General features: G+C 43.1%; 1 protein-coding gene across 2 annotated transcripts in view; it reads left to right on the top strand.

The window, feature by feature from the left end:
* LOC137420909 (rab11 family-interacting protein 1) overlaps window positions 1-17,963 on the top strand; it is a 159,953-nt gene that overhangs the window by 117,348 nt on the left and 24,642 nt on the right. The window lies entirely within an intron of this gene.

Genomic DNA, 17,963 nt, shown 5'->3' with positions numbered 1-17,963 from the left:
AAGATGGATGGCCCGTGTGATTTATGGAATCAAGATCTACTTGTTCCGTGATAAGTTTCGACTGACCCCAAAGGAACTCACTGGCATAAAGCGTTTTACAGCATTTGTTGGAGCAGTGTATACCAAAGCCTGGTTCAGCGCTCCATCTGCCATTGGTGCTCCCGCTGGAGACCTAGCTCTCTTAAAAGCACTCATTTTCTATCCTGATTCAGTGATTGCCGAAGCCACCAGCAAAAAGCTTTCAAATCACTTGTGGTACCTCAGCGAAGAACTGGCAGGGCTTGCTCTGTTTGATGATAGTGTTGAGCTTGATGTCAAGCGAATGATAGTAGCTGCTCTTAAAGAAGAATGCCAAGAGAATCCTCAACCACGGGTACATGTGGATCTTACAGCAAAAGAAGCCATCGCTGCCAAGACTGTTGCATATTTTGTTACTTCTGCCTCACTGCGAATTTTTACTGCATTCAAAGTCAATACTGACTTCCTAGAAAAGGACCCTGGTGAGTGGGCCGATGACCCATCATTTCAGTCATCACAGCAAGTCTTGCGCGGTATTGCCACTGTCAACGACTTTGCTTAACGTAGTGTAGCATTAATACAGGACTACAATCAAGTCTTGACAAAGGATGAACAGCAGCGCCAGTACCTGTTGCAAGTTGTTGAGTGGCATCGCCATCAGTTCCCCGACGCAAAGAAGATAAGGAGGAAATAATTTACCACAGAACTTATTAATAAGGAATCAATGGTCTGGAGGACTCTTACTCGGTGTGTTTATGATGATTGTCATACATTCTTACTGATTTGGGATTACATCTGAGTGTTAGTTTATTAAAAACAATTTTGTGTGTCGATACTGAAACATTGTAATTTTCAACCCATGTGTGACAGTCGTAAATAAAGTCGTATAGAAACCATCTTTGGCACATTTCATTTTTTCACAATAAGGAACACTTTTAGCAACAAGCACCTGAAAAAAATCCAATTTTATTTTTTGGTGTACATTTGAGTTATACATATATATATATATATATATATATATATATATATATAATATATATATATATATATATATATATATATATATAATATATATATATATATATATATATATATATATATATATATATATATATATATATATATATATATATATTGTTGCGGATCTCAAAACGTCGGCCTTCCCCTTACCAAGGGGGGATTAATTCCCCTTGTCTGTTATCCAGCCGACGCGATCCGGGGCGATGACGTTCCTTCCGGACAACGTTAGGTAGGGTCGTAAGCCGAATTCTTATTACCTAATTACGAACACCGGCCATGAAGCAAGGAAATAACCCTGCCCAAACCACGGTTTTAGTGGACACGCCGAGCGATAGCGAGTCGCGATTCGTGCCGTTAACAGGTACTAAACCCGATTTGAGCGGTTGTGATCGTGCCATGCTTACCCAATTGAGAAATCACTAAAACGGTCGAATTAAGAGGAAACAGAAATAACAAGGAATTTATTACACTTTGTACAATGAAGAGGAGAAGCAATGTACAGTGAAGAAGAAGAAGCAGATACATAGGGCAGCCTTATACGGTCTTAACTTATCCCTGGACACGGGCCCGTTCGCACTCAGTCAGACTCACACTGGGTTGGTAGATGGTCAGGCGATGGTCCAAAGGATCGCGTCCACAGCTCACTCTGGTCCTCGATTCGTACCACGAAGAAGATGGTAGACGGCAGGCAAGCTCTCCGCGTGTCGTTGGCGCGGATCGGACAATTATATGGGGGGGGGGATCGTTAGGCTGGGCTAGCGGTTACTTCGCGGCTCACGGCCGCGTACATAATATAAATACCGGCGCTTTTCATGCGCTCCCCGCAAGCCCACAGCCCAATCCTCGACGAGTCCTGGCAATCAATCAGGATAACAGCGCCTCTGTCATGCGCCAATCGTGCGAGTCCTCCTCGCAACGCAATGCGCTCACAATAAGTCCTTGTACAATTCGTAACGCCAGCCAGTCCTTACAGCAAAAGCGCCTCTCCCAATAGTCCTTCACAGTCCTTATCACGCGAGTCCTTCAGAGGGCTTTGCGCGCGCGTTTATATAGCGCCACCCAGCGAACCCTCTCGAATCTGCCCGACTCGCTCTCACCACGCCCCTTAGGCCATGCCCACAGATTTTGGTTGGTTGTTGGGGTCTTACCGGCTCCGCCCTTGATGTCTGCTTGACGTGGCCACACCCCCGACCTCACGCTCCGCCCCTTTTCCAGGCCTTACCTCATGGCATTTGGGCTGGTTTGAGCATCCTAATGCGAGGGGCAATGGGGCGCAGACTGGATGGTGCGCAATGGGGAATGGGGTGCAGACTGGATGGTGCCCAACGAGGTCGATTGGAGGGTGGGTTGCCAAATGAATGGGACCTACTCTTATTTCTTCCTTTACACAACGCAGGTATCACTATTGGAAATGGCCTTATCTCACATATACTATGAAATAACTAATGTTCTAAGGTGACCTACGTGTTACATGTGGACTAACTATGGGGGCAAAACCTTTAACCTTTATTAATCAAATATGTACACTTCTCAGAACCGCAATATATATATATATATATATATATATATATATATATATATATATATATATATATATATATATATACTGTATATATAATGTATATATACTGTATATATAATGTATATATACTGTATATATATATATATATATATATATATATATATATATATATATATCTACTACATAAGAGAGCTATTGGTCTGTCTGTCTGTGTGCGGGTGTCACCATATTTCTCAGAGATGGCTGAATGGATCTTCGTCAAACTTTCAGAGGTTCATCAGTGAGTGCCTGGGAGTGTTTTAGGCAAAAAAAAAATTTGAAAAAAAAAGTTCGTTCTTTTGGATTAAAATAAAATTTAAAAAAATTGCTCGATAGTGCCTAAGCCATTTTTAATTAATGATAGTTATATACAAGCACACATTCACATAAATAAATACAAAACAATCACCAGACATTTGAACACAAATAAATCAAACTATTCCGGAAGTGTACGAAGTTGGAGTAAGGATTCTTCTTCTTCCTGATCGGCAACACACTTAACTCAGAAACGTGATGAATGGCAGATTCAGCAGCATATATTCAACGAAAAGGTGAAATTATGATTTGACATTTGTGATCGATTCTGATTTGGATGTAATTGCTTTTACATTATATTTTCTCTCATTTCAAATATGTTAATGTTTCTTTTTCTCTTGACCAATGCCGGGTACTCCAGCTATAAACACTCATATACTTTACTCGGCGTACAAATACAAATACAACTTTGTCTAGGGGTAACATAGGCTATGTGGCCGCAGCCTCATGCGGGGGTGTGGGGGACCAGGGGAGAGGCATAAATTCTCTGTGTAAATGTGTACCGTGTAGTGCCACCTGGTGATGTTGGCAGAGGGTATTACAATTTCCTTTTTTACCTGGGCAACACTGAGATTAATGGGTATTACAATTTCCTTTTTTTACCTGGGCAACACTGAGGTTATAGCACTCTTTGCATGGGTAAATTTTTTCTCCTTTTCATCCCCCCTCCACCAAAACGGAGGGGCCTGCGGCTTGATATGGCCTCGAGTAATAAAAGCAACTGCGAGGGACTGCTTACGCAGATGAGTGAGGGAGCACGAAGAGCAAATGAGAGAGAAGAGATTCGGCGGGAACAGATACGAGAGAGCAGATATGGCAGAGCAAAACGAGGACAAAGAGAGGAGTGATCCAGCCGAACCGAGAGAGAGAGAGAGACGTGAGGGGGTGCTCGCATTGCGGCAATAGGCCGAGACCCTCTAGGCCCTATTGCCGGTCGGTGAGACATGAAGCTGTTTGCTGGGTTTCGCCTCGAGCCCGGAGCATGAACCGCGAGCGTGGACCTCAACGCCTGAACCATCTGCCCGGGACCTTCCTCCCAAACCATCTGCCTGGACTCTTCTCCTCCTGCCATCTTTACCATTGCCATTTCTCCCATTCGTGGAAGTGTGTTCGTTCTGTCTGTATTGTCCTGGGGATAAGTTAAGCCTGTGTAGATAAGCTTGCCCTGTGTCCTGCTCCTTCCATTTCTTGTATATTCTCGCCCTTTCATTTCCTCTTGTAGATAGAAATAAACCTGTGTTCTTTCCTTACTTTGGTTTCTTCTTTCTCCTTCGATCGTTTTCGTCCCTTCCTTCATTTGAGTATCTGTGGCGCGATTTTGGCCGAACCGCTTTTAATCGGGTTTAGTCCATTGCTAACGGCTCGGATTCCGGATTGCTAAACCGCTCGGCAAACTCCATCTTGTCCGGGATTCGAGCGGGGCCATCCACCTGCTTTGTGGAGGGATTGGCGGAGGTGTCCGGGAATCCCTTGACCAATCACCTTGGCCAATCCCACCCCACAAAGGAGCGGGATAGTTCCAGGAACGGAGATGGCCAGCTTAACAAGACAAGGGGATTAACCCCCCCTTGCTAAGGGGAGTGCCGTACTCCGGTACCGTAACAATTGCTGCGCCAATTACGCAGATTGCCAATTGTTACGGATTCGGGGGATGGCACTCCCATTAGCAAGGGGGGGTTAATCCCCTTGTCCTGTTAAGCTGGCCGTCCGGCCGGTCCTGGAACTATCTCGCCACTTCCGGTCAGCACTGAATAGGGTAGTAGGCCAATTATTCCTATGACCTAAGTACCAGCGCCTTCCGGTAAGCGAGGAAATGAGCCCCGCCCGAGTCGCGACTGTAATGGACACGCCGAGCGAAGCGAGCCACGACTCAGGACATTAACAAAAGACTAACCCGATTATAAAGCGTTAGGCCAAAATCGCACCACAGGTACTCAATCGAAAGAAGGGACTAAAGCGATCGGATGAGAATGAAACCAAAGAATAAGAAGGAACAGGTATTTATTAAGTATTTACACAAAACCAAAGGAAGAGAAACGAAAGTAATTTACAGAGGAGAAAGCAGATACACAGGGCAAGTCTTAAACAGTCTTAATTATGGAAACCCAGACAACACAAAGGACAGACCACGGACTTACACGACAAAGGGAAATTGCAGGCAGGAATGGCTGGACGAAGGAGAAGGGTCCATGCAGAACAGCAGGGCTGGAAGGTTCGGGCGGGAAAGCACAGCAAAGAGGTCCGCTCCAGGTTCACGCCCCGGGCTCGAGCGAGCAGCCAACGCAGCTCCACGTATTCGGTTTCACACGGCAAGGGCTTTCCGAAAAAGCTCCGCGCAGCTCGTCTCTCGTGCCCTCTCACCGGCCCTCGTACTTGTTCGTCCCACTCACTCAACTCTCTTTGGACCCTCTCACTCCAACTCCCTCACTCAACTCCAACTCTCCAACGACTCTTCACCGACTCTCCTTCTCACCGACTCTCTCTGGGGTCCTGGATTGCCTCTAACTCCTCATTCTCCCCTACCGGCACCCGATCACCTTAATCATCCATGGCGCGACTTTAATTTAGGATATTAATAAAAATTTAGGCCACTCCAAATTTTGACCAAATCTTTTAGATGCTAAAAATTTGGTTCGGGTCCAAATCCCAACTCCTCGACACCAATTGAGATATATATATATATATATATATATATATATATATATAATTTAAGAAACAGGAAGTAAATCCATGCATGGGGCTCGTGTAAAAAAAATTCTGACTCAACCCAGGAATCTCATCACTTACACGGTGACAGCCTACTGAGCTATTGAGTCTCCAGGATATCCTCAGAGATTTCTCACACTAACACTGCAAGCTTTATAATGGCCGATGTCTTACGTGCCTGCTCGGCAGACCCTGGATGTGAGTGTATGTATGTGTATGTAAGTGTGTGAAAGTGCGTTGAAGATGAACTCATGTAACAATTTAAGAAACAGGAAGTAAATTCCTGCATGGGGCTAGTGTGAAAAAATTCTGACTCAACCCAGGAACCTCATCACTTACGCGGTGACAGCCCACTGAGCTATTGAGTCTCCAGGATATCCTCAGAGATTTCTCACACTAACACTGTGAGCTTTATAATGGCCGATGTCTTACATGCCTGCTAGGCAGACCCAGGATGTGAGTGTATGTATGTCTATGTAAGTGTGTGAAAGTGCATTGAACACAAATATATATGTATATATATATATATATATATATATATATATATATATATATATATATATATATATATATATATATATATATATATATATGACACATGTATATACTCGTGTGTATGTTGTATATACAGTCACGTGAAAAAGTAAGTACACCCCATGTGAAGTTTTGACTTTTTCAACATATTTCAACATACAGCTAGTTGATCTTCATTTCAACAATATTGATAGATAAAGGTGATATAATATATCAAATATCATGAAACATTTACATTTTGTAGTCCATTGTATAATTTAAATAAACATAAATGCAAATTTCGCATGTGGAAAAAGTAAGTACACCCCTATATTTATCACTACTTCAAATACCTAAAATTAGAATCAGCTGCACCAGCTCAGGTGCAAATGATTAGAACATCGTTAGAGAGGATCTTGGAGGAACCTGTCTTATTTAAACCTCAGACATTTAGTTTGGTTTGCTCTTTGTTGTTGAAGTGTGCGGCGTCACCATGCCTAGATCAAAAGAGCTCTCTGAGGCCTTCAGAAAGAAGGTTATAGATGCCTACGAGTCTGGGAAGGGATTTTTTTAAATCTCCAAACAATTTGAAATCAATCATTCGACTGTCTGGAAGATCATCTGCAAGTGGAGAAGATTCCAAACAACTACCAACTTGTTCAGGCCAGGCCGCCCCAGCAAGTTCAGCCTGAGAGCAGACCGCAAGATGCTGAAAGAAGTCTCTAAGAACCCCAGAATGTCATCACGGGACCTACAGGTAGCTCTTGCCACTGTTGATGTCAAAGTGCACGAGTCTACCATTAGAAAGAGGCTGCACAAATTTGATCAATGTGGGAGGTGAACCAGGAGGAAACCTTTGCTGTCCAGAAAGAACATCAGGGCAAGACTAAAGTTTGCCAATGACCACCTAGGCAAAGACCAGAACTTCTGGAACAATGTGCTCTGGACAGATGAGTCAAAGGTAGAGCTATTTGGCTACAGTACCAGAAGACATGTTTGGCGAAAACCAAAGACAGCATTTGGACACAAGAACCTGATACCAACTGTAAAGCATGGTTGTAGAAATATTATGGTTTGGGGCAGCTTTGCTGCATCAGGGCCTGGGCAGCTCACCATCATAGAATCCACTATGAATTCTTCACTGTACCAGAGGGTGCTTGAGGATAATGTGAGGCCATCTGTTGGAAAGTTGAAGCTCAACCGAAGGTGGACCTTGCAACATGACAATGGCCCTAAACATACCAGTAAATCCACCAAGGAATGGCTGAAAATAAAGAAATGGAGGGTTCTGGAATGGCCAAGTCAAAGCCCGGATCTAAATCCCATCGAGATGTTGTGGGGGGATTTGAAACGAGCTGTGCATGCAAGAAACCCCTCAAACATCGCACAGCTGAAAGAATTCTGCATGGAGGAGTGGGCATAAATTTCTCCCAGTCAATGTCAGAGACTGGTAGACAGTTACAAGAAATGCCAACTTGAGGTTGTTTCTGCCAAAGGGGGCAATACCACCTATTAGAGCCAAGGGTGTACTTACTTTTTCCACATGCAAAATTTGCATTTATAATAATAATAATAATAATACATTTATTTTATATAGCGATTTTCAAGAAGCCCAAAGACGCTTTGACAGAGTACAAAAAAACAAGTGCAAAAAGACAAAAATCAACAGGTAAATAATCAAAGCAAAAGGAAGGAGAAGGAGAAGAGATAGTCAGGGGTTAAATGCTGTGGGTTAAATGTTGAATGCAGTGTTGAACAGGTGGGTCTTGAGTGATGTTTTGAATGTGGTGAGTGAGGAGGAGTCTCTGATGGTGTGAGGTAGTGAGTTCCAGAAGGTGGGAGCAGCGATGGAGAAGGCCCTGTCCCCCCAGGATCTGAATTTGGTCCGCATGGGGGGGGTCAGGAGGTTGGTACCAGCAGACCGGAGGTTGCGGGTGGGAGTGTGTCTGGAGAGGAGGTCAGTCAGGTAGGATGGGGCCAGGTTATGGAGGGCTTTGTAGGTCAAGAGGAGGATTTTGTACTGGATTCTCTGGGGGATGGGGAGCCAGTGAAGCTTGTAAAGGACGGGGGTGATGTGGTCACGGGTCCGGGAATGGGTGAGTAGACGGGCAGCGGAGTTCTGAATGTATTGGAGTTTATTGGTGATTATTGAGGGTGAACCAAAGAGGAGGCTGTTGCAGTAGTCCAGACGGGAGGTGATGAAGGCGTGGATGAGGGTTTCTGCAGCCGTGGAGGAGAGGGATGGACGGAGACGGGCGATGTTTTTCAGGTGAAAGAAGGCTGTCTTTGTGATCTGTTTAGTGTATTTGTCGAAGGAGAGGGTTTGGTCAAAGATGATGCCAACATTCCGGATGTGAGGGGAGGTGGATACTGGGAAACCGTCGATGTTGAGGGCAAAGTTATGGGTGGATTTGGTGAGCGTTTTTGGGCCAATGATGATTATTTCAGATTTATCATAGTTAAGTTTGAGGAGGGTTGATTTGAAGCCAGGATTTTATTTCAGTGATGCAGTTTGTCAGGATAGAGTGGGTGGCGGTGGAGATGGACTTGGTGGAGATGAAGAGCTGGATGTCATCGGCGAAGCAGTGGAGACCATGACAGCGGATTAAGTGACCAAGGGGGGACAGGTACAGGATGAAGAGGAGGGGGCCAAGAACTGAACCTTGGGGGACACCTTGGGGGAGGGGAGCAGTGGGGGATTTGCATTTATTGATGGAGATGAACTGGCGTCTGTCGGAGAGGTATGATTTGATCCAAGAGAGGGCAGTGCCGGTAATGTTAAAGGTTTGTTTCAAGTCGGGTGAGGAGGATGGTGTGATTGATGGTGTCAAAGGCGGCGCTGAGGTCGAGGAGGATGAGAATGTTGAGGTTGCCAGCGTCAGAGGAGAGGAGAAGGTCATTGGTGATTTTGAGGAGAGCAGTTTCAGTACTGTGGTTGGAGCGGAATCCGGATTGGAATGTTTCATGCAGGTTATTGGCAGAGAGGTGATGTTTAAGTTGAGTGGCTACAGCGCGTTCCAAAACTTTTGACCGAAAGGGTAGGTTGGAGATGGGTCTGAAGTTGTTTAGGGTGTCAGGGTTGAGTCCAGGTTTTTTCAGAATGGGGGTAACAGCAGCAATTTTGAGGGATTTTGGGACGATGCCTGTAGACAGGGAGGAGTTTATTGTTGCAGTGATAAGTGGAGGGAGAGCAGGAAGGGAGGCCTTGACAAAGCTGGAGGGGATGGGGTCAAGAGTGCAGGTGGCAGTTTTCATTCCTATGAGGAGTTCAGAGAGGTCAGTAGGGGAGACTGGGGAGAACTGAGACAGGGGTTGGCAGGATAAGGGGGGGGGGGGCAGGTGGTTTGAGGGGGAGCAGGTGCGGTGGTGGTTAAGCTGCTGTAGATGTTGTCAATTTTGCTTTGGAAGAATGAAAGGAAGGAGATGCAGTTGTCTACTGTGAATGACTGGGTGGTGGTGTCCAGGGGGCTGAGGAGTTTGTTTATTGTAGAGAAGAGTGCTTTTGGGTTTCCAGAGCCAGAGTGGATAATTTGAGAGTAGACGGCGGAGTGGGCACGGGAGAGGGCATCTTTGTAGTGTTGTAGGTGGTCCTTGTAGGCTTGGGAGTGAATTGTGAGACCTGTTTTATTGCGGAGTCTTTCAAGTTGGCGAGCACGGGTTTTCATCAGGTGGAGTCAGGGGTAAACCAGGGAGCAGAATGGGTGAAAGAAACTGTTTTGGTTTTTATAGGCAATCATTTATGTTTATTTAAATTATACAATGGACTACAAAATGTAAATGTTTCATGATATTTGTTATATTATATCACCTTTATCTATCAGTATTGTTGAAACTAGGGCATGCCCGTACTATATATATATCTAAAATTATATCCCCCCCCTCTATTTACATGAAATGGTTTGGTCCAAAGCGAACGGCTTGCGAGTACGGTGACAATCCCCCCCCTCTATTTACATGAAATGGTTTGGTCCAAAGCGAACGGCTTGCGGAGTTTGGTAAAGAAATCGCCATAGCGTGCACAAACGCGCAGGAAAGCGAAAGAATCGCAAATTAGTTTTAATTAGTTTTAAAACATAGTTTAACGCCAACATAGTTTGCCAACGTGAAATAAATGAATACGCTCTCAAATGTGCCGTCCGAGGCAGAGTCTGTTCGCCACGTTCGGCACACGTGATAATTCGCTGCTCTCTGATTGGTTGAATCGTTTTTTGGACATAGCTCGGTAACTACTTGTCCGATTAATATGAAACCTTGAAAAGGCACATCCTCGGGTCCCCAGCAATATACCTGGCAAGTTTAAAGTATATCGGACCCGTGGTTGTCGAGAAACAGCGGTCACAGACAAACAAACAAACACACACACAGACACACACACACACACACAGAGATTACTGGAATTATAGATAGATGAAGATCAAATAGCTGTATGTTGAAATATGTTGAAAAAGTCAAAACTTTACATGGGGTGTACTTACTTTTTCACGTGACTGTATATATATTGGGGGGGGAGGGGTAGGCAACGATTAACTTAGAGCCAGGTAGAATTGTGTATATTACCATGCTCCGTATGTCACAATGAAGAAGAAGAACCCCCATGGTCATAAGTATGTATCCGGTAGACTGTATGTCGTGTAAGTGTATAAGTGTCCCCATGAGAGGGATGGGGTTATGTTAATCAGTTAAGGATTATGGGTAATGAATCCCCTGTATGTAATTGCCTCTGTTATTTCTCCTCTGTTCCTTATGACAATGCAGCACACACACAAAGTCAGGCAATAGCGCATTGAAAGACACTAAATAAAAGCTAACCGGAACTGGACATTGAGCACCACCAATGATGCTGCCGACCTGGTGATCACAAGGGCACAGGTGGTCCATGAGGCCACACCCTGAAGAGCAGTGATTGGTTAGGACTGTCACACAACGAAGAGAGGGACTGGGTGATAGGAGCAGGCACGGGCGGCGTCGGATGACGTCAGAGCCTTGAGTACAAAGGAGTTGGAGGGCTGACATTTTCTCTCTCGGCTTCTGGATCTGAAAGTGAATGGGCGCCAATAAGCTCTCTTGCGGAGGGACAGTCTCAACGAACGGTCAAAGTTTACGAGCTCTTGGCTGTGGGGTTTGGTGGTGAATGGTCGTGTTCCGACATCGTCATCATGATCGTGAGGCGGAGCGAACTGCGGACCGAGGCCTCCGGTTTCCTACGCACGGACTGCGGACCGAGGCCTGCATTTCCCACGATCAAATTGTGCATGGAGGCCTGTGCTGTTCCCGCCAAGGACTCAGGGGTTTTGACGATTCCCGAGGGGGTTCAGGAGATGCTCAGAGCTAAGTACCTAAAAACAAACACACATTTATTTTCACCTTTCTTTTTCCCTTTGTGTGTGTACGGGTCCGTGTGGGAGCGCTCCAATTTATTAACCTTATTTTATCGTGCATTCGTGCATTATCACATATCATATCATATCATATCATCATGCATTATCACAGGTTCGAAGACGTCCGGTGGGACCCGTGAAGGTAAGCTCTTCGCCCTCCCCCATGCGCGTATTCTCCGATATATTTTGACTGAACGCCTTGGAGTGTTTTGCTCGATCGGCTAATCCGTCCGAGGCTGGTCTTTATCGGCTACGGACGCGAAATAATATATATACAGTGGAACCTTGACTTACGAGTTTAATTCGTTCTGTGACCGAGCTCGTAACTCAAATTGCTCATTTCTCAAATCAAATTTCCCCATTAAAATGCATTGAAATGCTATTAATCCGTTCCAGCCCGCCAAAAACCACACCAATTTTTTTTTAAATATACAGTATATATAAAAATATCTCGCGCTTTATATTTCACCTGTATGCAGCATACAAGTTGGCAGGATGGCCTGGACTGGAGGTACGCACACTTGACTCTAAAGTCTAAACTGGCCAGCCTGGGTTTGAATCCCGACCCAGCTATAACCTGTCATGGGTGAATCACAGGCAGGGTGATTCATCAATGTGTGTACCGCTAAACTGGGCGCCCCGTTTGCGTCCCATTAGTTGTTGGATGTTAAGGATCTCACCGTGTTTTCCACGAAGAGAAGGCGAGCTATCGCCGGCACTCTGAACAAGTTGTGGCCTGGCATGCTCTTCTCCTCTGCCGTTATATACGTCCTCCTCGGCATCTTTTTCCAGAAGAGCCCTGTCTCGTCACAGTTGAAGATTTGCTGGGGGATGTATCGTTCGGCTTCTATCAGTTCGGCAAAAGTTATAATAAAATCTTCAGCTGCCTTCACATCCGCCTCACCAAGTCGACAACACGCACACCTCGCTCATGTTTTTCGACGATTGCGTGTTTTATATCCAAGCACATCATCCTCTTCTTCTTCTCAGTTATAATAAAATCTTCAGCTGCCTTCACATCCGCCTCACCAAGTCGACAACACGCACACCTCGCTCATGTTTTTCGATGATTGCGTGTTTTATATCCAAGCACATCATCCTCTTCTTCTTCTCAGTACCGTGTTTTCCACAAAGAGAAGGCGAGCTATCGCCGGCACTCTGAACAAGTTGACGGCAGAGATACTGTACTTGCACGGCAAGATAACCACATGACCAGAACCCACCTGGTGGCGTAAACTCAAAATAACCAACATGCGAAAACAAAAATGCAGCGCTATACGACAGAGATACTGTACTTGCACGGCAAGATAACCACGTGACCAGAACCCACCTGGTGGCGTAAACTCAAAATAACCAACATGCGAAAACAAAAATGCAGCGCTATACGACAGAGATACTGTACTTGCACGGCAAGATAACCACGTGACCAGAACCCACCTGGTGGCGTAAACTCAAAATAACCAACATGCGAAAACAAAAATGCAGCGCTATACGACAGAGATACTGTACTTGCACGGCAAGATAACCACGTGACCAGAACCCACCTGGTGGCGTAAACTCAAAATAACCAACATGCGAAAACAAAAATGCAGCGCTATACGACAGAGATACTGTACTTGCACGGCAAGATAACCACGTGACCGGGTGGCGAAAGCTCGTAACTCAGATCTCGGCTCGCATCTCAAAGCAATAAACCGCCCGAGCGACGGCTCGTATCTCGAAAAATTCGTAAGTTGGGGCACTCGTAAGTTAAGGTTCCACTGTATATATATATATTAGGGTGGTCCACAGATATATGTAATATTTAATACTATTAAAAATCCATGCTCCACAAGGCTGCCCTTGTTCCTATGTTTATAATGATCAAATGTACCAAACATGAGGTCAATTGGAACTTATTTCGAGGTTGCTCAAAAAATAACATTTTAAATTTATCCTGTTTTTTTTCAGATGGCAGAAACTCGCAGCTCTTCCACAGTTTGGTTGCTGGGCAAGTCTGAAAAGGAAATAATATGTGGGTGACTACCAACCAAAGGACACACATTGCAGAAAATGGTGTGCCATCACATACAAGAACACCATACAGTTCGTGAAAGTGCCAAACTTGGTGAACAAGCTGTGTGTGCATACTGAGAGAAAGCACGAATTCCAGTGCAGAGAGTAGATTCCTGTGAGCGCCAACTTTTGAAGTTGTATGATGCCTACAAACTGGTAAAGAAAAATAGAACCAAGACATTCGAAAACTATAGAGTGAAGGTGCAGATGTTCAAAGATGATCTTCAATCCCTCTTCGATATCTCACCAAATGATGCGCTTGAGAAAATGACGAATAAAGAAGACAAAGCATTCCTTATCATGCAGCGTGAGGATCCCTCAAGTTCACCTATTGGATCTGTGGACAACACTCTGGCAGTGAAGGAGAAGAGAAAGCATATCAGGCTTGAGAATGAAGATAAAAGAAAGAAGAAACATGCTGCTGAGACTCGAACAGCAATGCAATCTGTTCCATCAACATCGGCTGTTGTTGATGATGATGAGTCTAAGATTGAAAGCTCCGATTCAGGGGACATTGAATTCAAACTCCAAAGTCCATCTTCTGCCAAACAGGCGAAAAAGGCTCCCATCAAGGTGATCACTCCAGCAATAGTGGCAACTCTGGACAGAGTAAATCTCTCAGATTGGCATGCTATGTTTGTGGCCAGTTCTTTTGCACAATCTCTTGGTCATACCATTGAAGATAAGTGCAAGCCAACAATAATAAATAATTTGAGTAATTGAAAATAGATAATTATCTATAAATTGATGTATGATGCTAAAAATTCTGCATCTTATTATTCATTAAAATTTGTCAACATTTTGAGCAACCTCTAAATATAGTCCAATCAAGCTCAACTTTTCACCATAAACTACATTCTTCAATAGGAATAGGGGCAGGCTTGTGGAGAAATGAAAATCCAATCTTCAAATTTTTTGGACCACCCTAATATATATTACCTGTGGTGAAATACCTGCCTGTGGTGAAATATAAACCTATATATATATATATATATCTGTGCATCGTCTGTCCTGTCCTGTGTTGTCCTGTGTTGTGTTGTCACTGAACTACTTTCTCAAACTTTTGTGAAATCGTACCAAACTTCTGGAATGCACATATCTCTCTCGTCGGTATGTCCTAAGGGTATTTATTTTGAAAAATTTTCCAATTTTTTTATTTATTTATTTTTTGGAATTATTTTGGGGGAAAAAAAAAATTCAACTTCAATTGTTTATAAAATGTGATATCACGTATATTACAAATACATTTGTGCAAAATAATTGTTTGAATTATGATTGGTTTAAACCATGACAAAACAGCAACTCGGGTACAGTCATTTATCTATATATCTACACATCTGGGCAGTGTCTGTGTTCTCACTTAACGACTCCCTCAAACTTTTGTTTCCGTGGTTGTGAAGTGTTTTTAATAACGTTGTGGTGGTTTTGAATCACGTGGTGGTGAGGTATTTTGAATTATGTGGTGGTGAGGTGTTTTTAAATCACATGGTGGTGAGGTGTTTTTAAATCACATGGTGGTGAGGTGTTTTGAATTAATTGGTGGTGAGGTATTTATAATTACGTGGTGGTGAGGTGTTTTTAATTATGCGGTGGTGAGGTGTTTTGAATTACTTGGTGGTGAGGTGTTTTGAATTATGTGGTGGTCAGGTGTTTTGAATTACTTGGTGGTGAGGTGTTTTGAATTATGTGGTGGTCAGGTGTTTTGAATTACTTGGTGGTGAGGTGTTTTTAATTTCGTGGCTGTGAGATGTTTTTATTACGTGTTTTATGGCTGTGAGGTGTTTTTATTACGTGTTTTATGGCTGTGAGGTGTTTTTACTTTCGTGGTGGTGAGGTGTTTTTATTACGTGTTTTATGGCTGTGAGGTGTTTTTATTTTCGTGGTGGTGAGGTGTTTTTATTACGTGTTTTATGGCTGTGAGGTGTTTTTATTACGTGTTTTATGGCTGTGAGGTGTTTTTATTACGTGTTTTTTGGCTGTGAGGTGTTTTAAATTACTTGGTGGTGAGGTGTTTTGAATTACTTGGTGGTGAGGTGTTTTGAATTACGTGGTGGTGAGGTGTAGTCGTCCCAAACTTCCAGTCTGCACCTACCCCTCCCCTATGTATGTGCGGAGGGGTTCTTTCTTGAAAAAAAAACATTCAACCTAAATCTTCAACCTAAATTGCCTATAAAAATGTAATATCACAAACACAACAAATACATTTGTGCAAAGTAATTGTTTGTATTATGATTGGTGAAAATCATGACAACACAGCAACTCAGGTACAGTCATTAGCCTCAGTTAAAATAAGCCCGTTCCTCAGTATCGACGCTTGGTGAGGCGAGCGCAGCGAGCCGAGCCAAGCTAGTGTATATATATATATATATATATATATATATATATATATATATATATATATATATATATATATATATATATATATATATATGTATATATATATATATATATAATCGGGAGATTAAATCAGACGCAGATGTAGCTTCAGGACGTCGATCTTTCATTTTCGACAAGCTTTCGACCAACAAAGGTCTTCTTCTTAGTCTACAGAAACAACAGGCATGTATATCAGACAAGTATGTATGGTGATATGTGTGTAAGATGTGTGATATGTGTAGAAAATGCATACAAAAGGAAGAGCCAGGCTAAAGCTCACTCACCGTCCCCAAGTTCAACGGAAGTGAAGCGCAGCTTACTGTTACCGTTCGCGTTACAGTTGGTGCACGTGCATATACAAATATAGACATACATACATACATAAACACACAAGCATATATTCATATACCATTAATATTCATATAATATATTTATATATTTATTTATATATTTATATAAATGACATATAAAGGTAGAATGAAAGAATGAGTGAATGAATGAATGAATGAATGAATGAATGGGTTTCGGTTAATGATTTGATTGGGTTGATGTAGGAACATTCTTTAATCATCAAAATTTATGCCATGAGGGATTTTTGTCCGAAGTTTATGTATCCAAAAAGACTCACGTTTCAGAATCGTGGTGTGTGATCGATTTGTGATTGATTCAATGGCAGAGATTTGAATGTCATTTATAGAGTGATCCGGTTGATTAAAGTGTATCGTGTAAGGTAGAGATTTGCCCTGACTGGTACTTACTTTTTCCACATGCAAAATTTGTATTTATGTTTATTTAAATTATACAATGGACTACAAAATGTAAATGTTTCATGATATTTGTTATATTATATCACCTTTATCTGTCAATATTGTTGAAATGAAGATCAAATAGCTGTATGTTGAAATATGTTGAAAAAGTCAAAACTTTACATGGGGGGTACTTACTTTTTCACGTGACTATATGTAATTATGTATGTATATATATTTTAAAAAATTGTTACGTTGGCAGGGGTATAAATGAGGTAGAATGTTAAGTGGGCATGGTCCTTGTGTTCATGTAGATTAGAATATTTTCGTTGACCAGGCATCCATGAGAGTTGAGTTGTTCTGTTCTCATGTATGCCTGGGGAGGTGGTATGGTTGTCATAGAGAATAGATAGGAAAGATAAATTAGTACGTGTCCTCTCTGTGAACCATGCAAGGTGAGGAGTGAGGATGGGGTCGAAACAGAATGGATATGGCTGTGTCTGTGTCCCCTGTGGCTTGAAAAACCTCCCTGCAGCTTGCAATGGTGCGAGGGGTGCCAAGACAGTGGTGTATGATGTGAGCAATGGTGCAAGGCTTCCAAATTAATTTAATAGCATGATGGTACTGTGGCGGCATCTGCATGCCGCTTAATTGTCGGAGCTGTGATGTGAGTGAGCGATGCTCGGACATTGTGGAAATGGCAGTTGGAGACATTGGAATGGGGTATGGGAGCAGTGGGATACAGGAGATCTCTCTCTCTATCTTTGGAAGTCTGGGCAGCTGTGGTGTCTCTCTTTGGTGCTGTGGCTGTGTAGCTAATATGTGCCTCCCTGATGCCTGTACTGCCTGTGTCCCCCCCATTGTTTTGAGCCTGTATCTCCCCTCATTGTTTGGAGCTTGTGTCCCTCTCACATCCCTCCTCCACCGTGTATCCTTTGAACGATCTTGCCTGATTCCCCATTGTGAGTGAAAGAGATTGTGTGTGTGTGGTGCCTTTGGTCATTATATCTGTATTAAGTGTTTTTCAGTTTTCTGAGTAGGGTGCATTTATTTATTTCTCTTTATTCATTGTTTCAGTCTGCCTATCATACTGGGATACCTTGTATGTGGTGTCTCATCTGTGTTTTAATGAACTGTTATTTCTTAAGAGATGTGTCTTCTCATTCTCTTCATCTCGCACACATGCAAACTATTTAATCAATTAGTAAATCCCTCGGGGAAGTAAAAATTGGTAAAACAGACTAGTTTTAAGAGACGGACAGGATACAGATCTTG

Source organism: Myxine glutinosa, chromosome 2 (assembly GCF_964187855.1).
Source record: "Myxine glutinosa chromosome 2, kmMyxGlut1.1, whole genome shotgun sequence".
Lineage (NCBI taxonomy): Eukaryota > Metazoa > Chordata > Myxini > Myxiniformes > Myxinidae > Myxine > Myxine glutinosa.
This window is presented reverse-complemented; position numbering and strand designations above follow the sequence as displayed.